This window comes from Rutidosis leptorrhynchoides, chromosome 3, assembly GCF_046630445.1.
Source record: "Rutidosis leptorrhynchoides isolate AG116_Rl617_1_P2 chromosome 3, CSIRO_AGI_Rlap_v1, whole genome shotgun sequence".
Lineage (NCBI taxonomy): Eukaryota > Viridiplantae > Streptophyta > Magnoliopsida > Asterales > Asteraceae > Rutidosis > Rutidosis leptorrhynchoides.
The window spans coordinates 446,053,704-446,071,640 of record NC_092335.1 but is presented as its reverse complement, the minus strand read 5'-3'; positions in this window follow the sequence as shown (position 1 = coordinate 446,071,640).

Genomic DNA, 17,937 nt, shown 5'->3' with positions numbered 1-17,937 from the left:
ATAACTAATTGGTGGCACTGAATTCGTCTAAGTATGCTTAACGTCCATTACAAAGAAATGCTTGATCGGTGATGATCGAATTTAGAGAGAGAAAATGAGTTGGGTGTACAAGTGTGAGCTGCTGAGCTCATTACCCCTATTTATACTCTCGTGATCAACCGTGCGGTTGATCACACGATCCACCGTCAAACACGCGTCTCATCTACATCACACGTGCGTGTGACCCAGTTGTCTTAGGACAATTTTGATTAGGGTCATCTGTACGGTTAATTCTCAAACGTGTGGTTACACGTACGGTTCACACATCAAGCGTGCGTGTGAGGACTTTGGCAATTTCTAATTTTTGACATCTTCACAAACTTAGGATTCCGACTCGTTTGGCAATCTTAAAGCTAACGAACACTTTAATTCGAGTCATAAGTCACTAAAACCTTCAAGAAATGACCATTAACACTTAGGCAGATCAAAAATCCTAACCTGACCAAGGTTATTACCCTAAACATTTTGTGTTCCAAAGGTAAGTCCTACAGTGTAATGTCAACTTATCTTCCTTAATACTTAAAATATAAAGTCCTTCAAACAATCACAATCTCTACAAACATCTTTCTCATGGATTAGGTGTCCAACAATATCTTCATCTCGACAAGGTTCTGTCAGATGTTAATGCACATTCAGAGGATTAATCAGAAAATAAAGATAAACAAAATCTTTAAAGCTTTTCTGAAATATAATGTCATGCAACTAAAAACATGCAAATAAAAGACATTCTATCATGAAATGCAACAACATGCAAAACCAAAATATTTTTGTTGTTTTGAGTTTACAATGCAAACTAATTAACAGAACAAATATACAAGACATACAAATCCACATTCTTTTTGTGAGCAAGATGATTAATCAATTTTTTAAAAAAGGATCAGATACGACATATTGAATCAATTTCTGTTGTTCATTTCCAATTATGCAGTCTATGTCTATTATCTTGGAATTACTGATATCAATCCTCATTAAACATGAACATATTCATTCCAGACACTTCGACAATCATGTTGGCATTAATTACTTGAACATTATAGAGCAGTGATTTTTGAGATCACGCAAAGTTCATTAATCCTTGAATCTTTCATCACTTATGATTGTGCGTTTTTATTAGGTTGTCAATTCATTACGCGTAACTTTTCGTTATCTCTTTCCATGTACTTCATTCAAATTGAACAAGGTGGTTCTCACGGCATTTTGAATAACCCTGTCAGCCTTTGGCTTCTACCAATGTATTGACAATCTTCAATCTAGTTGGATCGGCTGATCTCAGAGTATATTGGATTATCCGAATAGGCGCACAATTTACCGCGGGGATTGGTCTACAGTTAAAGCAGACTTGCCTAATGACCAGTTGTCACACGAAGTAAATCTCAAGGCCCTTAACTTCTTTATGTTCAAGTTGTCATGGAAAACGGAATCAAAAGTTAAACTTTCATAACTAAGTATTAGAGTATATCTAGGTAAGTATCTTTGCAACTTACAGTCTTAATGGATATAACTCTAGATTGCAGACGGCAAGAATCTTGATAGTTCAGAGTGAACGTCCTGATTAAACAATTCAAGCTGCGCGGGGGCATCACACTAAGAATGATCTGAGTTCTTTATGAGCACATCATGAATCAGCATTCTTCATACTTTCAGGACTTTGCCATCTTGACACGCCAATTACTTTTGACTTTCATTTTCTTTTGATATTTCCTTTTTCAGCATATCATTGTCTTTTGATATATTGATTTTAAACACCACCATGAATGGATTTTCCATTTTTATGCATGAACTCATGTTTCTTTGTTGTGTGCTCAGATCACTCGAAGGTGTTCTCCCTTATGCTTGAATGGTCCGCAATAAAGAAGTATACTTTTCGACCTTAAGTGAGAAGGGACACTTACTTCGACATAAACTAATTTTCTCTGATAATATCAGGGTTTAGTTTCGATTATAAAGTCTTAGGCCCGTGACAACGTGGTATGCACCAGCCAAACAGATAATCCTCAACCCCTTAAATGATCTATTGAATGTCCCATTCATAGCTGTGAGGCTGAATTGGTAGAGCAAAGTTTGAATATTGCTTGGGGACATCCAACACCAACTTTCTCTAACAATTATCAATTATGATAGGGGATACCCTCAACCGACTGTTGAGATCCTCAACATTTTTCATTAGATACAGTTTTGGAGATAATTAGGTGACTACCTTCAAACACTACAGATCGTCCATGACTTCTGATTCATAGATGATTATGGTTCTTATTATGATTGTCTAATATCAAGAATTCATAAGTCACATCTATCAGTACATCACACAACAGATAAACACAAACATTCAAATCAGTCCTTACTAATCAAATATATTAATTCTCAGTACAGTAATTTCTTCATCTCCCTCATGTTAATCAAAACAAGCTCATTTTCGGATTTTTCAACTTTTTAAGATTTTCTAGTGAGGCATTTTTCACTTTTTAGGTATTTTCTGCTGAAGCATATACTCTCCCTAAAATACTAAAATATAAAATCTTTTTGTCTTTTAGCATTTTAAAAAAGGAAAACAGAAAACAACTACAGACTTGCATGCAAACATGAAAGAAATCATGCAAAGAAATGCAGACAGCAAGCAAAAATATGCAATACAGAATAAAAACTAAAAACTATATGTCATGCATCCTATATGCAAAGTCTAAAAGTTTGATTAGCCCTCACAATCAACATCCGAAATTACTTTGTCTCGATCAACAATGCCATTCATCTCTAGTAGTAGCAAGAACCTAGGTTTATCAAATGCCTTAGTAAAAAGGTCAGCCATCTGGTCCTTAGTACCTATTCTCTTAACCTCAATAACCTTTTTCTCATGGTAATCCCTAAGAAAGTGAAATTTAACACCTATGTGTTTAGTCTTAGAATGTTGCACAGGATTCTTAGTAATTGCTATGGTAGCAGTATTATCAATATAAAGAGGAGAGAAAGAGATTTTTAGCCCGTAATCGTGAAGTTGTTGTTGAATCCAAACAACTTGCGAACAGCAACTTGCAGCAGCAATGTATTCAGCTTCACACGTGGAAAGTGCGACTGCAGTTTGTTTCTTGCACTGCCAGGTCACCAGCCTTTCACCTAGAAATTGACATCCTCCTGATGTAGACTTTTTGTTGATTTTGCATCCTGCATAATCTGAATCGCTGTAAGCTACAAGATCAAACTTCTCATCGTTCGAATACCAGATGCTGAGATTTGGCGAATGCAACAGATAACGTAGAATTCTTTTGGCAGCGGTAAGATGAACTGTATTCGGATTAACTTGATAACGAGCACACAGACATGTTGCGAACATAATATCCGGCCTAGATGCAGTGAGATACATGAGCGATCTCATGATTGCTCGATAATAAGTAGGATCAACAGGTTCTCCTTCGTAGTCTAGCGAAATACCATGATTTACAGCTAACGGAGTTGACACATGACGTTCTTGAGTCATACCGAATCGTTCGAGTATATCATTTACATACTTTGCTTGATGAAGAAAAATACCATTACTAGTCTGTTCGACTTGTAAACCAAGAAAGTAGTGTAAGAGACCCAATTTACTCATTTCGAACTCGTCCTTCATCACCTGTTCGAACTCATCAACGAGTTCCTACTTAGTAGCACCGAAAATAATGTCGTCTACATAAATCTGGACCAAAATGATATCATCATTCTTAACCTTTGTGAACAGAGTACAATCTACCGTGCCCATTTGATATCCTTTTTCAATCATATAACTCGATAACCGTCCGTACCAATCTCTAGGAGCTTGATGTAAACCATAAAGGGCTCGACATAAGCGGTAAACTTTGTCAGGATGAAGATGATCTTCAAAACCCGAAGGTTGACTGACATATACTCTTTCATTTAGCTTGCCATAAAGAAATGCACTCTTAACATCCATTTGATAAACTTTAAACTTCATAAATGAAGCAAAAGTCAAGAAAATACGAATAGCTTCCAATCTGGCAACAGGAGCAAAAACTTCATCGTAATCAAATTCAGGATCTTGTTGATAACCTTTAGCAACCAATCTTGCATTGTTTTGGATAACATTGCCATCTTCGTCGAATTTGCACTTCCAAACCCATTTGAGATCAATTACTTTAGCACCATGCGGCTTAGTAACTAGCTTCCAAATATCTAGACGATGGAATTGCTGAATCTCTTCTTGCATTGCCATAACCCAATCAACATGCTTCAAGGCTTCCTTTGTTGTCTTTGGCTCTATTCTAGAAATATGACATGAGAACTCGAAATATGCAGCAGCGGCTGTCATATGAGTATCAACTTGACCATCAAACTGAACTTGTCTTCTTGTTCTAACACATGCATTTGGATCTCCAATGATATTCTCCCTAGGATGATCAGCTGTAGTTCTGGGAACTGGCTATGCGGGAACAGGTATCTCAGGTTGTAGATTCGTAGTATCACCAATATCTTCAGGATTATCAGAATTTTCACTTGAGATATCAGATCCGCAGGTGTCGTACACTGGATCAACATCTTGATCTGAATCTTGAACTGGCTCATTGACTGTGGGTAATGGAGTTGAAGTTAGAGTAGGTGCAGGTACTTCTGGTTCATTCTGTAAATCAAACAGCATCTGTAACTCAACTTCATTTTCTATTGGATCTGGTGCAAGATTGAATGAGTCAATCAGCTCATCATAGTTGTAAATCCAAGGATGACTTTTCTGAGCATTCTTCGTATGATTCCTTTGGACGTCAACTTCAGACCAATCTTCAACACATCTTGTCTCATTGTTGAAAACTCGCTTGTTAGGAGAACTATATCCTAGAAATACTCCAGTAACTGCTTTTGAATCTAACTTACTTCCTGGTTTTCTTTTCAAAATGGTACATGGTGCACCAAATGGTTCTAGATGCTTCAGAGATGGTTTTCTCCCATGCAGTAGCTCATAGCAGGTCTTACCCAGTCGTTTAACAGTCAGAACTCGATTCATAGTGTAACACGCATTAGCAACAGCTTCACTCCAAAAATGAACAGGCAATGATGAATCTTCCAGCATTGTTCTAGCTGTCTCGATCAAAACTCTATTCTTTCTTTCAGCAACACCATTCATCTGAGGAGCATATGCAGAACTGAACTGCATATTAATGCCTTTTTCAATACAAAAACCTGCAAGATACTGATTCTTGAATTCTGTACCATTGTCGTAACGAATCTTTCTTACCTTAAGATTAAAACCTGTTTCTAATCGATTGATTAGCACTTTCAAGTTTTCAAACATATCAGACTTTTCTTTCAAAAACATTACCCAAGAGAATCTTGAATAATCATCAGTTACCACCAGACAATACTTACTACCATCAATGCTTACAAAATGAATTGGATCGAAAAGATCCATATGTAGCAATTCAAGCGGAGCAGAAATTGGATTATACTTCACCAGCTTATGAGCTTTCTTGCTCTGCTTACCCTTCTTATGAAATGTCCCGTTCTTATTGATTAAAAACGTTCCATATTAATTGATTTCGTTGCGAGGTTTTGACCTCTATATGAGACGTTTTTCAAAGACTGCATTCATTTTAAAACAAACCATAACCTTTATTTCATCAATAAAGGTTTAAAAAGCTTTACGTAGATTATCAAATAATGATAATCTAAAATATCCTGTTTACACACGACCATTACATAATGGTTTACAATACAAATATGTTACAACAAAATAAGTTTCTTGAATGCAGTTTTTACACAATATCATACAAGCATGGACTCCAAATCTCGTCCTTATTTAAGTATGCGACAGCGGAAGCTCTTAATAATCACCTGAGAATAAACATGCTTAAAACGTCAACAAAAATGTTGGTGAGTTATAGGTTTAACCTATATATACCAAATCATAATAATAGACCACAAGATTTCATATTTCAATACACATCCCATACATAGAGATAAAAATCATTCATATGGTGAACACCTGGTAACCGACAATAACAAGATGCATATATAAGAATATCCCCATCATTCCGGGACACCCTTCGGATATGATATAATTTCGAAGTACTAAAGCATCCGGTACTTTGGATGGGGTTTGTTAGGCCCAATAGATCTATCTTTAGGATTCGCGTCAATTAGGGTGTCTGTTCCCTAATTCTTAGATTACCAGACTTAATAAAAAGGGGCATATTCGATTTCGATAATTCAACCATAGAATGTAGTTTCACGTACTTGTGTCTATTTTGTAAATCATTTATAAAACCTGCATGTATTCTCATCCCAAAAATATTAGATTTTAAAAGTGGGACTATAACTCACTTTCACAGATTTTTACTTCGTCGAGAAGTAAGACTTGGCCACTGTTGATTCACGAACCTATAACAATATATACATATATATTAAAGTATGTTCAAAATATATTTACAACACTTTTAATATATTTTGATGTTTTAAGTTTATTAAGTCAGCTGTCCTCGTTAGTAACCTACAACTAGTTGTCCACAGTTAGATGTACAGAAATAAATCAATAAATATTATCTTGAATCAATCCACGACCCAGTGTATACGTATCTCAGTATTGATCACAACTCAAACTATATATATTTTGGAATCAACCTCAACCCTGTATAGCTAACTCCAACATTCACATATAGAGTGTCTATGGTTGTTCCGAAATATATATAGATGTGTCGACATGATAGGTCGAAACATTGTATACGTGTCTATGGTATCTCAAGATTACATAATATACAATACAAGTTGATTAAGTTATGGTTGGAATAGATTTGTTACCAATTTTCACGTAGCTAAAATGATAAAAATTATCCAATCTTGTTTTACCCATAACTTCTTCATTTTAAATCCGTTTTGAATGAATCAAATTGCTATGGTTTCATATTGAACTTTATTTTATGAATCTACACAGAAAAAGTATAGGTTTATAGTCAGAAAAATAAGTTACAAGTCGTTTTTGTAAAGGTAGTCATTTCAGTCGAAAGAACGACGTCTAGATGACCATTTTAGAAAACATACTTCCACTTTGAGTTTAACCATAATTTTTGGATATAGTTTCATGTTCATAATAAAAATCATTTTCTCAGAATAACAACTTTTAAATCAAAGTTTATCATAGTTTTTAATTAACTAACCCAAAACAGCCCGCGGTGTTACTACGACGGCGTAAATCCGGTTTTACGGTGTTTTTCGTGTTTCCAGGTTTTAAATCATTAAGTTAGCATATCATATAGATATAGAACATGTGTTTAGTTAATTTTAATAGTCAAGTTAGAAGGATTAACTTTTGTTTGCGAACAAGTTTAGAATTAACTAAACTATGTTCTAGTGATTACGAGTTTAAACCTTCGAATAAGATAGTTTTATATATATGAATCGAATGATGTTATGAACATCATTACTACCTCAAGTTTAGTAGGTAAACCTACTGGAAGTGACAAGAAATGATCTAGCTTCAAAGGATCTTGGATGGCTTGAAAGTTCTTGAAGTAGGATCATGACACAAAAACAAGTTCAAGTAAGATTTTTGCTCGAATTAAGATAGTTTATAGTTATAGAAATTGAATCAAAGTTTGAATATGAATATTACCTTGAATAAGAAAGATAACCTACTGTATATAACAAAGGTTTCTTGATCTTAGATGATTACTTGGAATGGATTAGAAAGCTTGGAAGTAAATTAGTAAACTTGAAGGGATTTTTGAAGTATTCTTGAAGTGTTCTTCCTATGATGATTATAGCTTGATTCTTGAAGTGATTTTTGATGAAGATGATGATTAACTACTGGAAAAATACGTTCATAATAGTGTGGGTGTGTTGAGAGAGAATTAGAAAGAGATTTGGAAGTGAAATGGAGTGAATGATGAGTGTTAATTGGTGAGTGGTGAGTGGGGTTAAAAGGAGTTCTAGTTAGTTGACTAGCTCATGGTAGAAGTTAAAATTGATTAGTCATACATGACATAATCAAGAGTGGAATCCCATGCTAGTTCCTATTGGTATATACCCATAGTAAGTACGTTTTGAAGCTGTGTATAATACGGGTAAGAATACGACTAGAATTCTTGATGAAAGAAAAGAATGGGAAAGTAACTGTAACCATTTTCGTTAAGTATGAGTGTTTCGATATATGTCTTGAAGTCTTCCAAACGTATTTTAATACATCTAAATACACTACATGTATATACATTTTAACGGAGTCGTTAAGTCATCGTTAGTCGTTACATGTAAGTGTTGTTTTGAAACCTTTAAGTTAACGATCTCAATTAATGTTGTTAACCCATTGTTTATTATATCTAATGAGATGTTAAATTATTATATTATCATGATATTATGATATATTAATATATCTTAATATGATATATATATATTTAAATGTCGTTACAACGATAATCGTTACATATATGTCTCGTTTAAAAATCATTAAGTTAGTAGTCTTGTTTTTACATATGTAGTTCATTGTTAATATACTTAATGATATGTTTACTTATCATAATATCATGTTAACTATATATATAACCATATATATGTCATCATATAGTTTTTACAAGTTTTAACGTTCGTGAATCACCGGTCAACTTGGGTAGTCAATTGTCTATATGAAACCTATTTCAATTAATCAAGTCTTAACAAGTTTGATTGCTTAACATGTTGGAAACGTTTAATCATGTAAATATCAATCTCAATTAATATATATAAACATGGAAAAGTTCGGGTCACTACAGTACCTACCCGTTAAATAAATTTCGTCCCGAAATTTTAAGCTGTTGAATGTGTTGACGAATCTTCTGGAAATAGATGCGGGTATTTCTTCTTCATCTGATCTTCACGCTCCTAGGTGAACTCGGGTCCTCTACGAGCATTCCATCGAACCTTAACAATTGGTATCTTGTTTTGCTTAAGTCTTTTAACCTCACGATCCATTATTTCGACGGGTTCTTCGATGAATTGAAGTTTTTCGTTGATTTGGATTTCATCTAACGGAATAGTGAGATCTTCTTTAGCAAAACATTTCTTCAAATTCGAGACGTGGAAAGTGTTATGTACAGCCGCGAGTTGTTGAGGTAACTCTAGTCGGTAAGCTACTGGTCCGACACGATCAATAATCTTGAATGGTCCAATATACCTTGGATTTAATTTCCCTCGTTTACCAAATCGAACAACGCCTTTCCAAGGTGCAACTTTAAGCATGACCATCTCTCCAATTTCAAATTCTATATCTTTTCTTTTAATGTCAGCGTAGCTCTTTTGTCGACTTTGGGCAGTTTTCAACCGTTGTTGAATTTGGATGATCTTCTCGGTAGTTTCTTGTATAATCTCCGGACCCGTAATCTGTCTATCCCCCACTTCACTCCAACAAATCGGAGACCTGCACTTTATACCATAAAGTGCTTCAAACGGCGCCATCTCAATGCTTGAATGGTAGCTGTTGTTGTAGGAAAATTCTGCTAACGGTAGATGTCGATCCCAACTGTTTCCGAAATCAATAACACATGCTCGTAGCATGTCTTCAAGCGTTTGTATCGTCCTTTCGCTCTGCCCATCGGTTTGTGGATGATAGGCAGTACTCATGTCTAGACGAGTTCCTAATGCTTGCTGTAATGTCTGCCAGAATCTTGAAATAAATCTGCCATCCCTATCAGAGATAATAGAGATTGGTATTCCATGTCTGGAGACGACTTCCTTCAAATACAGTCGTGCTAACTTCTCCATCTTGTCATCTTCTCTTATTGGCAGGAAGTGTGCTGATTTGGTGAGACGATCAACTATTACCCAAATAGTATCAAAACCACTTGCAGTCCTTGGCAATTTAGTGATGAAATCCATGGTAATGTTTTCCCATTTCCATTCCGGGATTTCGGGTTGTTGAAGTAGACCTGATGGTTTCTGATGCTCAGCTTTGACCTTAGAACACGTCAAACATTCTCCTACATATTTAGCAACATCGGCTTTCATACCCGGCCACCAAAAATGTTTCTTGAGATCCTTGTACATCTTCCCCGTTCCAGGATGTATTGAGTATCTGGTTTTATGAGCTTCTCTAAGTACCATTTCTCTCATATCTCCAAATTTTGGTACCCAAATCCTTTCAGCCCTATACCGGGTTCCGTCTTCCCGAATATTAAGATGCTTCTCCGATCCTTTGGGTATTTCATCCTTTAAATTTCCTTCTTTTAAAACTCCTTGTTGCGCCTCCTTTATTTGAGTAGTAAGGTTATTATGAATCATTATATTCATAGATTTTACTCGAATGGGTTCTCTGTCCTTCCTGCTCAAGGCATCGGCTACCACATTTGCCTTTCCGGGGTGGTAACGAATCTCAAAGTCGTAATCATTCAATAATTCAATCCACCTACGCTGCCTCATATTCAGTTGTTTCTGATTAAATATGTGTTGAAGACTTTTGTGGTCGGTATATATAATACTTTTGACCCCATATAAGTAGTGCCTCCAAGTCTTTAATGCAAAAACAACCGCACCTAATTCCAAATTATGCGTCGTATAATTTTGTTCGTGAATCTTCAATTGTCTAGACGCATAAGCAATCACCTTCGTTCGTTGCATTAATACACAACCGAGACCTTGCTTTGATGCGTCACAATAAATCACAAAATCATCATTCCCTTCAGGCAATGACAATATAGGTGCCGTAGTTAGCTTTTTCTTCAATAACTGAAACGCTTTCTCTTGTTCATCATTCCATTCAAATTTCTTCCCTTTATGCGTTAATGCAGTCAAGGGTTTTGCTATTCTGGAAAAGTCTTGGATGAACCTTCTGTAGTAACCAGCTAGTCCTAAAAACTGGCGTACGTGTTTCGGAGTTTTCGGTGTTTCCCACTTTTCAACAGTTTCTATCTTTGCTGGATCCACCTTAATACCTTCTTTGTTCACTATGTGACCGAGGAATTGAACTTCTTCCAACCAAAATGCACACTTTGAAAACTTAGCATACAATTCTTCCTTCCTCAATACTTCTAACACCTTTCTCAAATGTTCACCGTGTTCTTGGTCATTCTTTGAGTAAATAAGTATGTCATCAATGAAAACGATGACAAACTTGTCAAGGTATGGTCCACACACTCGGTTCATAAGGTCCATGAACACAGCTGGTGCATTAGTTAAACCAAACGGCATGACCATAAACTCGTAATGACCGTAACGTGTTCTGAAAGCAGTCTTTGGAATATCATCTTCTTTCACCCGCATTTGATGATACCCGGAACGTAAGTCAATCTTTGAATAAACAGACGTGCCTTGTAGTTGATCAAATAAGTCGTCGATTCTCGGTAGTGGGTAGCGGTTCTTGATGGTAAGTTTGTTCAACTCTCGGTAGTCGATACACAACCTGAACGTACCATCTTTCTTCTTAACAAACAAAACAGGAGCTCCCCACGGTGATGTGCTTGGTCAAATGAAACCACGCTCTAAAAGTTCTTGTAATTGGCTTTGCAGTTCTTTCATCTCGCTGGGTGCAAGTCTGTAAGGAGCACGAGCTATTGGTGCAGCTCCTGGTACAAGATCTATTTGAAATTCAACGGATCGATGTGGGGGTAATCCCGGTAATTCTTTCGGAAATACATCGGGAAATTCTTTTGCAATGGGAACATCATTGATGCTCTTTTCTTCAGTTTGTACTTTCTCGACGTGTGCTAGAACAGCATAGCAACCTTTTCTTATTAGTTTTTGTGCCTTCAAATTACTAATAAGATGTAGCTTCGTGTTGCCCTTTTCTCCGTACACCATTAAGGGTTTTCCTTTTTCTCGTATAATGCGAATTGCATTTTTGTAACAGACGATCTCTGCTTTCACTTCTTTCAACCAGTCCATACCGATTATCACATCAAAACTCCCTAACTCTACTGGTATCAAATCAATCTTAAATGTTTCGCTAACCAGTTTAATTTCTCGATTCCGACATATATTATCTGCTGAAATTAATTTACCATTTGCTAATTCGAGTAAAAATTTACTATCCAAAGGCGTCAATGGACAACTTAATTTAGCACAAAAATCTCTACTCATATAGCTTCTATCCGCACCCGAATCAAATAAAACGTAAGCAGATTTATTGTCAATAAGAAACGTACCCGTAACAAGCTCCGGGTCTTCCTGTGCCTCTGCCGCATTAATATTGAAAACTCTTCCACGACCTTGTCCATTCGTGTTCTCCTGGTTCGGGCAATTTCTAATAATGTGGCCCGGTTTTCCACATTTATAACAAACTACATTGGCATAACTTGCTCCGACACTACTTGCTCCGCCATTACTCGTTCCGACACCATTTGTTCCTTTCGTTCTATTAACCCCTGGTCCGTAGACCTCACACTTCGCCGCGCTATGACCATTTCTTTTACACTTGTTGCAAAATTTGGTGCAGAACCCCGAGTGATTCTTTTCACACCTTTGGCATAGCTGCTTCTGATTGTTGTTGTTGTTGCGGTTATTATTGTTGTTAGGATGATTGTTGTAGTTGCTGTTGTTGTTGTTGTTGTTGTTGGGCCGTTTGTTGTAGTTGCGATTGTTGGGATAATTGTTGCGATTATTGTTGTAATTGCTGTTGTTGCTGTATTTGCGATTCTTATCACCGTTTTCCTCCCACTTTCTTTTGACTTGCTTCACATTGGCCTCTTCAGCAGTCTGTTCTTTAATTCTTTCTTCAATCTGGTTCACTAGTTTGTGAGCCATTCTACATGCCTGTTGTATGGAGGCGGGCTCGTGTGAACTTATATCTTCTTGGATTCTTTCCGGTAATCCTTTCACAAACGCGTCGATCTTCTCTTCCTCATCTTCGAACGCTCCCGGACACAATAGGCACAATTCTGTGAATCGTCTTTCGTACGTGGTAATATCAAAGCCTTGGGTTCGTAACCTTCTAAGTTCTGTCTTGAGCTTATTGACCTCGGTTCTGGGACGGTACTTCTCATTCATCAAGTGCTTGAATGCTGACCACGGTAGTGCGTACGCATCATCTTGTCCCACTTGCTCTAGATAGGTATTCCACCATGTTAACGCAGAACCTGTGAAGGTATGCGTAGCGTACTTCACTTTGTCCTCTTCAGTACACTTACTTATGGCAAACACCGATTCAACCTTCTCGGTCCACCGTTTCAATCCGATCGGTCCTTCGGTTCCATCAAATTCCAAAGGTTTGCAGGCAGTGAATTCTTTGTAGGTGCATCCTACACGATTTCCTGTACTGCCAGATCCAAGGTTATTGTTGGTATATAGCGCAGCCTGTACTGCGGCTATGTTTGAAGCTAGAAAAGTACGGAATTCCTCTTCATTCATATTCACGGTGTGTCGAGTAGTCGGTGCCATTTCCTTCAAAATAGTCAAATGGAACAAGTTAATCATACAGAATATTAATAGTAGTTAATAGTATTTCGTAGCATAATATGAACTCATTTATAAAAGCTTTTTCTTCATATTAGCGTTTTATAAGTTTAAATTCGGGTAGTACCTACCCGTTAAGTTCATACTTAGTAGCTAATATACAATTCAACTACTACAATTCTATATGAAAAACTGATTATAATAATATTTCGCGTTCAAACTTTTATACAATATTTTACAAACTTACAATACCGCTTATTTTACATAAAGCATGAAATATAGCACACAATAACTTTGATACAAGATAGTTGTGAAGATAATTCTAGCTAGTACACAAGTCGTTCAGCAAAGGCAATAAAGACACGTAATTCATACGTCCAGAAACAAGTCATGCATTCTGGTTTTACTAGGACTACTTCCCATCCTTGGTCTTGTGGAACATAACCGTTATGGCCGTTGATAAGACAGCGTGTTGTAACGTCGTCAAAGGGACGAGGGTTACGTAATGACCAACAGTCTCGTAATAACCTAAAAACCTCATTTCTTACCCCAATTACCGGCTCCGTCACTTGAGGGAACGTTTTGTTTAATAGTTGTAGCCCGATGTTCTTTTTCTCACTTTGGTGAGAAGCGAACATTACTAACCCGTAAGCATAACATGCTTCTTTATGTTGCATGTTAGCCGCTTTTTCTAAATCACGAAGTCCTATATTTGGATATACTGAGTCAAAATAATTTCTTAACCCGTTGCGTAAAATAGCATTTGGGTTCCCCGCAATATATGCGTCAAAGTAAACACATCGTAACTTATGGATTTCCCAATGTGATATCCCCCATCTTCCGAACGAAAGCCTTTTATAAACCAAATCATTCTTGGAACGTTCTTCGAATGTCTTACAAACTGATCTCGCCTTAAATAGTTGTGCCGAGGAATTCTGACCGACTCTAGACAAGATTTCATCAATCATGTCTCCGGGTAGGTCTCTTAAAATATTGGGTTGTCTATCCATTTTGTGTTTTTATACTGTAAAATAGACAAGAGTTAGATTCATAAAAAAAAAAATACTTATTAATACAAGCAATTTTTACATATATCATAAAGCATAAGCACACTATATTACATATATTACACCACACGAATACAACTATCTTATTCCGACTCGCTTGTTTCTTCTTCTTCGGTTTTGGTTCGTTTTGCCAAGTTTCTAGGGATATATGATGTTCCCCTAATACGAGCCGTAATTTTCCACATTGGTTTAGAAAAACCTGGTGGTTTAGAGGTTCCCGGGTCATTGTTACAACTTAAGGACTTCGGGGGTTGACGATACATATAAAGTTCATCGGGGTTGGAATTAGATTTCTCTATTTTTATGCCCTTTCCCTTATTATTTTCTTTTGCCTTTTTAAATTCAGTTGGGGTAATTTCTATAACATCATCGGAATTCTCGTCGGAATCCGATTCATCGGAGAATTGGTAATCCTCCCAATATTTTGCTTCCTTGGCGGAAACACCATTGACCATAATTAACCTTGGTCGGTTGGTTGAGGATTCTCTTTTACTTAACCGTTTTATTATTTCCCCCACCGGTTCCGATTCTTCTTCCGGTTCCGATTCTTCTTCCGGTTCTGATTCTTCTTCCGGTTCCGACTCTTCTTCCGGTTCCTCTTCGGGAACTTGTGAATCAGTCCACGAATCATTCCAATTTACATTTGACTCTTCATTATTATTAGGTGAGTCAATGGGACTTGTTCTAGAGGTAGACATCTATCACATAATATCAAACACGTTAAGAGATTAATATATCACATAATATTCATATGTTAAAAATATATAGTTTCCAACAAAAATGTTAAGCAATCATTTTTAAAGAAAACACGGTCGAAGTCCAGAATCACTAATGCATCCTAACAAACTCGATAAGACACACTAATGCAAATTTTCTGGTTCTCTAAGACCAACGCTCGGATACCAACTGAAATGTCCCGTTCTTATTGATTAAAAACGTTCCATATTAATTGATTTCGTTGCGAGGTTTTGACCTCTATATGAGACGTTTTTCAAAGACTGCATTCATTTTAAAACAAACCATAACCTTTATTTCATCAATAAAGGTTTAAAAAGCTTTACGTAGATTATCAAATAATGATAATCTAAAATATCCTGTTTACACACGACCATTACATAATGGTTTACAATACAAATATGTTACAACAAAATAAGTTTCTTGAATGCAGTTTTTACACAATATCATACAAGCATGGACTCCAAATCTCGTCCTTATTTAAGTATGTGACAGCGGAAGCTCTTAATAATCACCTGAGAATAAACATGCTTAAAACGTCAACAAAAATGTTGGTGAGTTATAGGTTTAACCTATATATACCAAATCATAATAATAGACCACAAGATTTCATATTTCAATACACATCCCATACATAGAGATAAAAATCATTCATATGGTGAACACCTGGTAACCGACAATAACAAGATGCATATATAAGAATATCCCCATCATTCCGGGACACCCTTCGGATATGATATAATTTCGAAGTACTAAAGCATCCGGTACTTTGGATGGGGTTTGTTAGGCCCAATAGATCTATCTTTAGGATTCGCGTCAATTAGGGTGTCTGTTCCCTAATTCTTAGATTACCAGACTTAATAAAAAGGGGCATATTCGATTTCGATAATTCAACCATAGAATGTAGTTTCACGTACTTGTGTCTATTTTGTAAATCATTTATAAAACCTGCATGTATTCTCATCCCAAAAATATTAGATTTTAAAAGTGGGACTATAACTCACTTTCACAGATTTTTACTTCGTCGAGAAGTAAGACTTGGCCACTGTTGATTCACGAACCTATAACAATATATACATATATATTAAAGTATGTTCAAAATATATTTACAACACTTTTAATATATTTTGATGTTTTAAGTTTATTAAGTCAGCTGTCCTCGTTAGTAACCTACAACTAGTTGTCCACAGTTAGATGTACAGAAATAAATCAATAAATATTATCTTGAATCAATCCACGACCCAGTGTATACGTATCTCAGTATTGATCACAACTCAAACTATATATATTTTGGAATCAACCTCAACCCTGTATAGCTAACTCCAACATTCACATATAGAGTGTCTATGGTTGTTCCGAAATATATATAGATGTGTCGACATGATAGGTCGAAACATTGTATACGTGTCTATGGTATCTCAAGATTACATAATATACAATACAAGTTGATTAAGTTATGGTTGGAATAGATTTGTTACCAATTTTCACGTAGCTAAAATGATAAAAATTATCCAATCTTGTTTTACCCATAACTTCTTCATTTTAAATCCGTTTTGAATGAATCAAATTGCTATGGTTTCATATTGAACTTTATTTTATGAATCTACACAGAAAAAGTATAGGTTTATAGTCGGAAAAATAAGTTACAAGTCGTTTTTGTAAAGGTAGTCATTTCAGTCGAAAGAACGACGTCTAGATGACCATTTTAGAAAACATACTTCCACTTTGAGTTTAACCATAATTTTTGGATATAGTTTCATGTTCATAATAAAAATCATTTTCTCAGAATAACAACTTTTAAATCAAAGTTTATCATAGTTTTTAATTAACTAACCCAAAACAGCCCGCGGTGTTACTACGACGGCGTAAATCCGGTTTTACGGTGTTTTTCGTGTTTCCAGGTTTTAAATCATTAAGTTAGCATATCATATAGATATAGAACATGTGTTTAGTTAATTTTAATAGTCAAGTTAGAAGGATTAACTTTTGTTTGCGAACAAGTTTAGAATTAACTAAACTATGTTCTAGTGATTACGAGTTTAAACCTTCGAATAAGATAGTTTTATATATATGAATCGAATGATGTTATGAACATCATTACTACCTCAAGTTTAGTAGGTAAACCTACTGGAAGTGACAAGAAATGATCTAGCTTCAAAGGATCTTGGATGGCTTGAAAGTTCTTGAAGTAGGATCATGACACAAAAACAAGTTCAAGTAAGATTTTTGCTCGAATTAAGATAGTTTATAGTTATAGAAATTGAATCAAAGTTTGAATATGAATATTACCTTGAATAAGAAAGATAACCTACTGTATATAACAAAGGTTTCTTGATCTTAGATGATTACTTGGAATGGATTAGAAAGCTTGGAAGTAAATTAGTAAACTTGAAGGGATTTTTGAAGTATTCTTGAAGTGTTCTTCCTATGATGATTATAGCTTGATTCTTGAAGTGATTTTTGATGAAGATGATGATTAACTACTGGAAAAATACGTTCATAATAGTGTGGGTGTGTTGAGAGAGAATTAGAAAGAGATTTGGAAGTGAAATGGAGTGAATGATGAGTGTTAATTGGTGAGTGGTGAGTGGGGTTAAAAGGAGTTCTAGTTAGTTGACTAGCTCATGGTAGAAGTTAAAATTGATTAGTCATACATGACATAATCAAGAGTGGAATCCCATGCTAGTTCCTATTGGTATATACCCATAGTAAGTACGTTTTGAAGCTGTGTATAATACGGGTAAGAATACGACTAGAATTCTTGATGAAA